This window comes from Pongo abelii, chromosome 6 (assembly GCF_028885655.2).
Source record: "Pongo abelii isolate AG06213 chromosome 6, NHGRI_mPonAbe1-v2.0_pri, whole genome shotgun sequence".
Taxonomy (NCBI): Eukaryota; Metazoa; Chordata; class Mammalia; order Primates; family Hominidae; genus Pongo; species Pongo abelii.
Window position 1 is genome coordinate 143,132,238 of NC_071991.2, and position 12,395 is coordinate 143,144,632.

Sequence of the window (12,395 nt, forward strand, 5' to 3'; positions counted from 1 at the left end):
CAGGAGTGGGCCATTGATATAAAGATACCTGAAAATGTGGAAGCAACTTTGAAACTGGGTAACAAGAAGAGGTTGGAACAGTTTGGAGGGCCTAGAAGAAGATAGGAAAATGGGGGAAAGTTTGGAACTTCCTGGAGACTTGTTGAATGGTTTGGACCAACATGCTAATTGTGATATGGACAACGAACTCCAGGATGAGGTGGTCTCAGATGGAGATGAGGAATTATTGGGAACTGGAGTAAATGTGACTCTTGCTATGCTTTAGCAAATAAACTGGCAGCATTTTGCTTGTACCCTAGAGATCTGTGGAACTGTGAACTTGAGAGAGATGATTTAGAGTATCTGGTGGAAGAAATGTCTAAGCTGCAAAGCATTCAAGAGGTGACTTGGCTATTTCCAAAAGTGTACGTTCATATGTGTGAAGAAAGAGATGGTTGAAAGCAGAGCATAACAGTTTGGAAAATTTGCAGCCTGACCACGTGATAGAAAAGAAAAACCCATTTTCTGGGAGAAATTCAAGCCTGCTACAGAAATTTGCATAAGTAACAAGGAGAGAATGTTAACAGATAAGACAATAGGGAAAACGTTTCCAGGGCATTTCAGAGATCTTCATGACAGCCCCTCCCATCACAGACCCAAAGGCCTAGAAGGGAAAAATGGTTTTATGGGCCAAAACCAGGGCCCTGTTGCTCTGTGCACTCTTGGGACATGGCGCTCTGAGACCCAGTTGCTTTAGCTCCAGCTGTGGCTACAAGGGGCCAAGTTACAGCTTGGACCATTGTTTCAGAAGTTGCAAGCCCCAAGCCTTGGCAGCTTCCACATGGTGTTGGGCCTGCAGGGGTGCAGAAGGCAAGAATTGAGGTTTGAGAATCTCCACTTAGATTTCAGAGGATGTATGAAAATGGCTGGATGTCCAGGCAGAGGTCTGCTGCAGGGGCAGAGCTCTCATAGAGAACCTCTACTAGGGCAATGTAGAGAGAAAATGTGGACTTCGAGTGCCCCCCCCCACAACTGGGGCACTGCCTATTGGAGCTGTGAGAAGAGGGCCACCATCCTCCAGACCCCGAATGATATGTCCACCTACAGCTTACATTGTGCACCTGGAAAAGCTGTAGGCATTTAATGCCAGCCTGTAAAAGCAGCCACAGGGGCTGTACCTTGTGGAGACACAGGGATGAAACTGCCCAAGGCCTTGGTAGCCCACCTGTTGCATCAGTGTGCCCTGGATGTGAGACATGGAGTTTAAAGAGATTATTTCGGAGCTTTAAGATTCAATGACTGACAGTGCTGCCAGGTTTTGGACTTGCATGGGGTGTGTGGCCTCTTTGTTTTGGCCAATTTCTCCCATTTGGAATGGGAACATTTACCCAATGCCTATACCCACATTGTATCTTGGAAGTAACTACCTTGTTTTTGGTTTTACAGGCTCATAGGTGGAAGGGACTTGGCTTGTCTCAGACGAGACTTTGGAAATGCACTTTTGAGTTAATACTGGAATGAGTTAAGACTTTGGGGGACTGTTGGGAAGGCATAATGGTGTTTTGAAATGTGAGAAGGACATAAGGTTTGAGATGGGCCAGGGGTGGAATGATATGGTTTGTCTTTGTGTCCCCACCCAAATCTCATCTCAAATTGTAGTCCCTGTGTGTCAAGGGTGGGGCCTGGTGGGAGGTGACTGGATCATGGGGGTGGTTCCCCCATGCTGTTCTTGTGAGTGAGTGGGTTCTCACAAGATCTGATGGTTTAAAAGTGTGGCACTTCCGCCTTTGCGGTCTCTCTCTCTCTCTCTATCCTGCCACCATGTAAGATATGCCTTGCTTCCCTTTCCCCTTCTGCCATGATTATAAGTTTCCTGAGGACTGCCCAGTCACGTGGAACTATGAGTCAGTTCAACATCTTTTCTTTATAAATTACCTAGTCTCTAGTAGTTCTTTATAGCAGTGTGGAAAAGTACTAATACAATAGGTTTTTTCAAGAGTCATATAGGTTGTCTCTAAATTATTCTACCAAACTCTGAACCTCTTTCTTCACTAAATGATGTGAGGTAGGAGATGTGTTATGCATAATTTTGTCCTTAACTTTGGAGGAAATATCTCAGGATACCAATGATTCTCAGAATCTTAAAAATGCACACATTTTGCTATCCAGGACACATGCCATGTTCTGTTTATCAGGCCCCATTATCATCATCTCATTAATACCTAGACCAGCATGAGATGTTGTGGAATATTATGAGGGCCAATGTCTCTTTAAACTGTACTGTGACAAAGGAAAGACTTAACATGACCGTGAGTACAAGGCAGTGAATTTTCACTGCTGTCTTTTTATATAGAAGTTATATGCTTTTGAAACTCTCTATTGATGCTGAAAGTAGCTGCAATACTTCTTAGCTAAGTTCCCAGTCGTTCACCATTAGCCCTCTCAAATCCATGTAGTTTTTTGAAAGGTCTAAACAAGTGAATTAAATGGAGATGTAAGTAAAACTATTACTTTTGCATCCTTTACCATTTGATTGCAGTGTAAACCTCTGTATTTTATCCCAAATTTCAGTAGAGCTACTGCTGATTTGCTATCTTAGATGGAAGCAGGGGATTGACACTTTCAGGCATGTCTTATATTGTTTCTTACTCTAAAGGACAGGAAAACAATATGAATACTTGCCAGCTATTAGGTATTACCCAGCCAAAATATGCACTCAGAGACTGTGTAAAGTAGCATGGTTTGTGGACACAGACTCGTATACATGGTGAGATGGGCTTAGGACTTGCCTAATTTCCATAGTTGGCAGACCATGTTGGTGCTTGGGGTAACCAACTTTCAGGGTAAGCTCTGATCACATATTCAAATATATTCAGGACTGGATAATTCTCATTCTCCAGACTAAAGTTCTAGTTTAAATTTCTACAGATCCGTCTAAGGAAATAATGTATAATGTTTGTAGTATATAATTACTGTGATGTTTTCAACGTCTTTATTGAATGGGATGAGGCTTTTTCCTCAGACAAATATCTCTATGTGAAGGATTGCTAATATCTGGATAATAACTGAAAGCTTATACTTTTCTATTTTATTTGCTAATACCAGCATTTTGGCGACCACTATCATCCCAGGCAGCTCCGTCTCACTTCTATGAGCAGCTACCATCACATCGGTGTGCATCAAGGCATCCTGGTTGCCATTTTTTTTTTTTTTTTGCCTCTGATTTCACCTGGAGAAAATTACAGGGAGATAGGTTGTCTGAGCTCTTGTCATAAGTCAATGTTATCATTATCACCTCATCAGTCTTCCAATCCTTTTCTCAATATTCTTATTAGACAGTTTTGGTATCTTGTCTTCATGCACATTAGACCATGATTGCCTTCGAGCTTCAAGGGAGCCACTGCAACAGGGTCTTCAGACTAATTCCAGGTGTTCTTAGCGGGGGTTTAATCCTGCGTTCTGGGAGAGTGTTTCCCAGTTAATATCCAGGCCTATATTTAACTTAGTACAGTACTCTCAAGATCAACATCCATACCTCTTGACTTAGATCCTCTAAATTATATTAGCTTATTTCAGAAACTCTTATGGTAAGTAACCCAATTCCTCATTAAGCCTAGTATTGATTTGCTGCCCCTCATCTCCGAATCTACCTTCATTTGCCCGTCTTGTGATGCTGGAGCAGGAATCATTAAACATTTCTTTTTGGGCAGCTGGCACAATGTTAACCTTGGTCAGTCAAGTGTGCTGAAGGAAGGATATTTGCCTCCTGGCTCTGGATGCTTGTTCCCTTTATGCTGGGCTGTGTGGCTGCCAGTAGCCTGTATGCCAGGGTGTGTTTGCCCTCCAGCAACCTTCGTTTGACAATCTGCCCCATGGTTTCCTTCTGACCAGCCTTAGCCTGTCAGCAACCAGGTAGAAAGCTTCCTGCTCATCTCGCATTATCTGCTAGCTGTGAGCCAGCTCTAGCAAGGTACAACCCAGGGTACCATCTTTACTATCTCATTGGTTTTCTACTTGTCAGTCTTGGCCCCAGCTGCAGAACAGCTCTGTCCTGGCAATGCAGTAAACGTCTCCAGCATCAGTGGGCTATCACTCACCCTCTCCAAGAAGGATTCCCTCTCAGCCTTGGGAAAGGAGCCTCTTTCCCTTGTTTGTTTCTTCCTTGCGTTCTCTCAGCCCTTTCATAATTAGCCATTAGTAGCTATTCCTCTGTTCCCAATTAGTATTTTTTTATATTAAAATTTTTCATATGTAAGTTACTGATATGGTTTATGTGTCCTGGCTGGATTCTAACTGATGCAGAATTATGTATGAGAGAGAGTATGTAGAGTTTATCACCTGATAAACTCTAAAAGGTGGTACTTTAAAAGTAGTTTAGTCGGCCAGGCATGGTGGCTTATGCCTGTAATCCCAGCCCTTTGGGAGGCCGAGGCAGGCAGATAATGAGGTCAGGAGATCGAGACCATCCTGGCTAACACGGTGAAACTCCATCTCTACTAAAAATACAAAAAATTAGCTGGGCGTGGTGGCGGGGGCCTGTATTCACAGCTACTCAGGAGGCTGAGGCAGGAGAATCCCTTGATCCTTGGAGGTGGAGGTTGCGGTGAGCTGAGATCGCACCACTGCACTCCAGCCTGGGGGACAGAGTGAGACTCCATCTCAAAAAAAAAAAAAAAAAAAAAAAGTTAGTGATTTTTTGCTGACCTCCTTGCCAATGGAAAGTGGGATGCTAATAAACCATATGAACATGTCCAACTTTAGTATGTTAGACCAAGTAATTCTCCAAAGTTGTTATGTAAATTTGCACTGATTAGCAGTGTATTCGAATTTTCATTACATCCTTACAAATACTTGTCATTGTGTGTCATCTTGGTCCTGGCAAATATGTAGTGGTATCTATTTATGGTTTTAATTTTTATTTCCATTAAGACTAATGAGGTTAAACACATTTTCCTATACTTACTGGCCATGTGACTATCCTTTTAATCATTTTCTGTTCAAGTACCTTGCCCATTTTTCCTTTGGCATGGCTGCTTTTCTCTATTCATTTATAAGAATTATTTATACATTCCCTAGACTATATCCTTTCTTAGTAGTAGTCATTGCAATTATTTTTCTTCCAGTCTTTGGAGATACACTTTAGAATAAGAAGAAAACTCATATGCTAAGAAATACATCTGAAATTAAGTTTAGAACACATACACCCACAGCTGTAATAATTAAAGAAAATAATATTATCTATATGAGACATGCTGTGTTCATGGTTTGGAAACCTACAACATGTAAAGATATCATCTTTCCCAAACATTATCTATAAATTCAATAAAGTATTGATCAAAATCTTGGCAGGTCTCTTTTAGAAATTGAAAAGCTAATTCCAAAATGTATATGGAAACCTGCCAATCTTGAAAGAGATACCAGATATGAAGACCTACTCTAAAGCCTCACTAGCTTAGACAGTGTGATTTTGGCATGAACAAATACAAATAGAGCAAGGAAAAACTACAGAGTTTAGTACCCAAGCCAGCACACTTTTCCTCAGAGTAGTTTTCACAATTCCTAGAGATAATTGATTTGCAATTATTTGAACCTCTGTTTATATATAAATATTTGTTCTCCAAGCTTCCTCCAAATTCTGAACTTGTATTTTCTTCTAGTCTGTAATTTTCCCTAAGTAAGATTCATTTAAGGCAGTTTCAAATAGTCCTTTGCATATGCCTATGACTCACAGCAAGGAATTTCTCTTTGAAGTCTACTGTGTAATATTTATTCCCAGAAGAATTTTCATAAATTTTATTTCTTAAATTACTTTAAGACAGAATTTAGCATGCGCAATGTCCAAAATACAGTATATTCTCTCTACTCCCTTGCAAGTAAATTAATTCCCTTTTTAGTCACTGTGATACTTTATCAGAGATTAAATTTTGTATCTTTCTGCTAGTTTAGAGGCATAATTGTAGTGATCAGGTGAGAGGAAGAAGCCGTTTTATAGGATTAGCAGTGTTCCTAATAAAAAACATAGCATTTTGACAGACTTCTATGTTTTCAATAAAGGACATTTTAATTTCCAGGGGCTAATGTTATAGAGAATATTACTGCCCATTCATAGAAAACAGCAGGAACCATTGTTAACAACATGCCTACCTTTGAAGACATTGTTCGGATTTTGAGTTTACTTGGAAAGATCATGCCAGTTTTGGATGGCATTTCCCAACAGGAAAAATCAATAACTCTGTTACAACCATCACTCATATACAGGTCAATTTTGAATACATTTGATTTCCTGCTGATAAATGTAATTAATTGTAAAAATAGTTTCACATTTCTCTTTATAACTAAAGGTGATGTACTGCTTAAATGATCATCAAGGCATGAATTATCTTTTGAATATGCTAGATAGTTTTTAGAGTTTTTTTTTCTCAGCCAGTCTTCCTTTTTTCTGGTTTATGTTAAACTAAAGTGTTTGCATTATATATAAAAAAATAGGTTTAGTTTTCTTCTAAGGATCAAGTGTAGGAACCAAAATGAAAGATGATCCATTCTGAATTACTTAAGAAAAGTGAAAAGATTTTTTACTAACGTTATTGAAATCTGTATTTTATCGATAAGTTTTTAATTGATAAATAAAAGATTATTACAGTTCATGCAAATATTTTATATTTGTGTTAAGATAGTTGTGACAAATTCCCATTATTAACCGCTTTAGGTTTTGCTTCAACAGTTACAAGCTCAAATCTCAATCTTCTTAGGGCACTGACAAAGACTGAATGAGGCAGAAACAGTTGAGGTTTTGCTTTCCCAGGGTGAATTGCAGGCAGTGTCTGAAGGAGAAGGTGGTTGTAAAAGGGCTTGGCCATTTCCATCCAGTGTGGGGCTCCCTTAATGGCTCATATTTACTTTAGAGCTCCCCTTTGGACAAACAGACTTTAGCAGGTTTTCACCATGGTTTAGTATTTCTGCCAAATCCTGTGTCTCCTCTGTGTTACTACTCTCCAATAAATATTTTGTACTCTTAACTTCATTTCAGCATGTACTTCTTAGAGAAATCAACCTGTGTAAGGTAATTTTTAAAATATATATAGAATTATATTACAAATCAGAAAGGGAGACAAGTTAAAATTCAATAATACTACACTTAATCTACAAAAATACATTTAGCTAAGTCATCATAGTTACACTGATTGCTATGAATCCTGCTGAGCATCTTTAAAATGCTTATCATTAGTAGTTTTTAAAATGGGAGAAAAAAGGGAATTTTTCAAGGCAAAACACGTGCATGCTGACTACACAATTTGCAATCAAACAGTGATTGTTACAATGGTGAGATAATAAGTGACCACTGTTAAATATTACCTTTAATGTTGTCAGTTGCCTTTTTGAGTAAATACTCTTTAGAAGAAAAGCAAGTTTATATCTTATTATCAGTGGAACAGTAAATAATTGTATTAGTATGTTCTAGGAATGGTTGATGAAGGAAGGAAGAAAACTTCACAAATACTTGAATTATTAAAATAACTTTCCAAAATTTTTGCTGATAGATTTGACATAACTTTTGCTCAGTGGTAACTGTAAATATGCAACTAAATTTAACTATACAAGCATGTTTAAATTTCAGTATCTTTGATTCAATCACAAAATTCTATAGATAAATCAGCATCCACTCCAACGTATTGTAATTATATACAGAATGTTAATTTGTATGATTCCTGATTTTTGCCTCTTAATATGGATGTTATCTATAGCGTGGTCTTTAAAGTCAGCATTTTCAGAGATCTTCAAATACATAAAATATGTGAGATGCACATATAGCTTTATGTACACACTGCTGCTATTGTTTGAATGTGCCTGCCAAAAAGCATGTGTTGGAAACTTAATCCCCAATGCAACAGTATTGAGAGGTGGGACTTTCAAAGGAGATCAGGTCATGAGGGCGCTTCCTTCATGAATGGATTAAAGTTGTTACTGAGGGAGTGTGTTCCTTATTTTGAGAGTGGGTTTGTCATGAAAATGAGTTCAAGTTCAATTACATTGCTCTCTCTAATGTACTTTCTTGCCCTTCTGCCTTCTGCCATGGATGACACTGAAAGAAGTCCCTTGCCAGAAGCAGTGCCCTGGACATTGGACTTCCCAGAATCCAAAACTGTAAGAAATCCACCTCTATTCTTTGTAAATTACCGAATCATAAGTATTCTGTTATAGCAACAAAAAATGGACTAAGTCATCGCTAACATAAAGCTCTTCATTAGTTTGTTTTGAAAGACTTTAAGAGAATCCCTGGTTAGATCCAGAGGTTATAGCCTACAACTATTACTGTTGTTCCCCCTTCTACCTACCTATATTTTGAGTTCTACAGCACAGTACAGAGAAGTCATCCCAGGGAGCGCTAAATACTTGGTGCTTTAATAATGTCAGAGTTGTTTGAACCAGAGCAACTCCATCTTGAATAGGGGCTGTGTAAAATGAGGCTAAGACCTACTGGGCTGCATTCCCAGATGGTTAAGGCAGTGTAAGTCACAGGATGAGATAGGAGGTTGGCACAAGAACAGGTAATAAAGACCTTGCTGATAAAACAGTTTGCAGTAAAGAAGCCAGCTAAAACTCACCCAAACCAAGATGGTGATGAGAGTGACCTCTGGTTGTCCTCACTGCTACACTCCCAACCATCACTTTGACAGTTTACAAATGGCATGGCAATGTCAGAAAATTATGCTACATGGTCTAAAAAGGGGAGGCATGAATAATCCACCTCTTGTTTAGCATATCAAGAAATAACCATAAACATGGGCAACCAGCAGCCCCCGGCTCTGCTCTGTCTATGGAGTAGTCATTCTTTTATTCCTTTACTTTCTTAATAAAGTTGCTTTCACTTTACTCTATGGACTTGCTCTGAATTCTTTCTTGCATGAGTTCCAAGAACCCTCTCTTGGAGGTCTCAATCTGGACCCCTTTCCTGTAACAATAGGATTCCAAAAAGTTTGTACTTTAAGAGCAATGATTTCTCACGGCTAAAATACTTATTTTATCTTTGCAGGCCTTTAGGATTTACAGCTCCATCTCAGTTTTTCAGCTTCTTAAATGCTCATTATAGTTTTCTACCACCTTCAAGAAGCTTCCTCCTGCAATACCAGGTAGCATTTATCTTTCTCCTAGCTAGTCTTAGAATTTATTGTTTATGATATATACTTTAGCATTTAGTTATATTCAAGTTAATACTTTTTTTCTGTATTTTTAGATTTTTCTGTAATTTTTAAAGTACTCAATGTGTTATTTTTCCTAAAAATGTTGTAACTTTTTAGAGATGAACTATGACAAATATTTATTTTGTATCCATTTTTCCCCCAAAGTATTGTAACTTCTAGCAGGGATGATCCATGAGTATGTTTAAAGTTTTGTAACTCTTTTATTAAATTGAACTGAGAGTAAATCTATTGTGGATAATGCTGTTCTTGGTGTTATCTTCAGTTAATATGGCTGAATGAATGGAGCGAGCCATTCAGAGATAGTGCATTTCAAATGTGTTTGGTTTCCATTAATAAAATTCAATAAGATATGAGACTCACTCTATTGAAAAATCTGAAGATGCAATAAAATAATAAAATAAAACATATCTATTTTATTTTATAGCTTTGGAATTTAGCCATAGCTTTATTAGGAGCTATAAAAAATGGGAGAGCATTTTCAATGTGTAGTTTTCTTTAACTAGGATATAATTTGGTTTCTTTTTCTTGATTCCTCTTCATCTCCCAAAATTACATCAGTGAAACAAATCTGATGTCCTGCATTGCCACACCAGGTTTCATCTTTCAGACTGAAGAAGCCAAGAACATTTGTGTGGGCTTAGTGAAATAAAGATGGATATAATTTGTTTGGCTGTAGCAGGTCTTTGTAGAATCTGTTTGCTGAGTGGTAAAAATCTTCAGATACTGTTCTAAGCGTTAGTAAAGAGACCAGGGGTACTAAAGAATAGTGGTACTTGTACATAGTCTCTCAATTTTATATTTAAATACTAATGATGTGTATGTATTATTTACAGTTCACATCAATATTATATTTAATTCATTGATTTGTATTTTTGTGTAGTAGTTTATGTAGATAAACATGTAACTTAAAAAATTATTCACACTTTGTGTGTGGAATTGTTTACATACTAAACAAATATTATTGAGTCCCTACTACCTGCCAAGCACTGTTCCAAACTTTTGGAATACAGTGGAAAATAAAAGAGAGGGAATAAAACTCTCTGTCTTCAGAGACTTTGATTGTTGAGTTCTTGAAAATCTAACGTTACAGACACTAGCATATAGTATTAATAGTTTTTATTAATATATAAAAATGTAAAATTGACCTGTATGAGCAATCTTGTTGCCATACTACTCAAACAGTGCTAAATGTGAATTGTTTTAATCATCACATAGACATGGCATTTAAAATCCACCTGGTAATAGTTGATGTTTTTTCTTCATGCCTACTATTTGTGGGTAACAGGTGAATAGTACGTAAAAACACTGTAGCATTCCACTGGCATCCGCACCACATAAAAAGTACAAGATTTTCAACAGAGATGATGGATGGATGGATAGATAGATAGATAGATAGATAGATAGATAGATAGATAGACAGACAGATAGATTCCACAATCACAGAAACATAAATATTTATATACTTATATAATCAACTGTGTGTGAATGTGTGTCTTTGTGTCCCACAAGCTGATTGTATAGGAGCACAAACTAGAAACTAGGTGACTATCTCTCTTGGGAGACACCCCACTGATCACCACACAAGTATGCTGGCCTGAGGCATAACATTTTAAGAGAGCTGTGATTGCATACCTTTAGGCAGATATGTGAAAGATGCAATGGAAAAATAGGTGGATTTATACAAATATTTCAAGAAAGTTGTCAGCTTTTCTTTTTTGCTGAGCAGCCTCAGGGAAAAATGGGAAATTACCAACTAAGATGGTGTTGTGAAAATCAACACAAAGGGAAACAAAGAGGGTCCTGCTAATCCGATAGCACACCCGTCTAAACAACTGCATTAATGAGAAAGCAAGGTGCTCAACTGGGAGAGTGGCAGTGTGTTTTGTAAGACATACCTTTCATGTTTAGATTTTCAATTAGCTATATTGCTTAGTTCTGTTTTCTAAGTCAAACAAAAATAATAGAATAATTGAGCTACCCAAAAAATCATTGTAAGGCATTTGGAGACAAGACAAGGTGATAATCCATTAGAGAGAGAAAATTTAACATTTTCTAGCTCTGCAGAAACAGTGGATAGAAGACTAATTAGCAATTTAATACATTAATCAATATCCAAGTTCATTTTATATTGTCTTAAGATCAGTTGGTATCCTGTTCTTTCTTTTCTAACATCCATAATATTTTACGTCAGCCAACACTTGGACATGAGTTTGTTAATGCAATTTTTTCATAAGCGATGGTTATTAGTAACTTGCAAACTGCAAGAACAAAAACTGTCTTGGTTTTTTAGTGTCAGACTGAGAAAAATGCTGAGTATAAAATTTCTGGATGATAAAGTAGTCTCAGGGATCTGTTGTGAGCTCTAGGGCATAATGCAATGGAAAGAGTTTAGGATTTGCTGTTAACAATTTCAGGGCTCAACAGCATATGTGCCACAGTTACTGGTTGTAGTATACTGTACAATGCTGCTTAAATGAAAATGGCTGTACATACTTCAGAATATTTTCTTTTTGTAAAAGTGAGCATTTTATTTTATTTAGGTAAACACTTACATAGAAAAGTGCACATATCATTAGCATAGAACTTGAAGAATTTTACAAATTGATTTTTCTAAAAACCAGTAACCAATTTTAGAAACAGAGTACTTACCAACATCCCAGAAGCCTTTCTTGTGATCCCTTCCAGTCTCTACCTTTTCCCAAGGTTAGCTTCTAAAAGTTTATTCACTTTTTATAATTAAAGTGAAATTTGCTCCACATAAAATCAATCACTTTAAAATGCACAATTCAGTGGCAATTAGTACATTCGCAATGCTGTACTACCACCACCTTTATCAGATGTCAAAATATTTTCATCATCCCCAGAGAAAACCTTGTATCCATGAAGTAGTCACTTCTCATTCTTCCCTCTCTCTAGTCCCTGATAACTACTGGGACTGTTTTCTCTCACTGTGGATTTATCTATTCTGGATATTTCCAAGTTGTTTTCTCTCTCTGTGGATTTATCTATTCTGGATATTTCTCTCTGTTTTCTCTCTCTGTGGATTTATCTATTCTGGATATTTCCAAGCTGTTTTCTCTCTCTGTGGATTTATCTATTCTGGGTATTTCTCTGTTTTCTCTCTCTGTGGATTTATCTATTCTGGGTATTTCTCTGTTTTCTCTCTCTGTGGATTTATCTATCCTGGATATTTCCAAGCTGTTTTCTCTCTCTGTG

At 37.4% G+C, this 12,395-nt stretch overlaps 1 long non-coding RNA gene across 1 annotated transcript; it reads right to left on the reverse strand.

Annotated features, from left to right (window-relative positions):
* Positions 1-6,014: 6,014 nt before the first annotated feature.
* On the reverse strand, positions 6,015-12,110 carry LOC134761727 (uncharacterized). The gene is made up of 3 exons (XR_010140796.1): positions 11,829-12,110; positions 8,583-8,697; positions 6,015-7,030 (listed from the first exon to the last, which is right to left on the reverse strand). It is a non-coding gene; the product is annotated as an uncharacterized LOC134761727 (long non-coding RNA).
* Between the last annotated feature and the right edge of the window lie 285 nt (positions 12,111-12,395).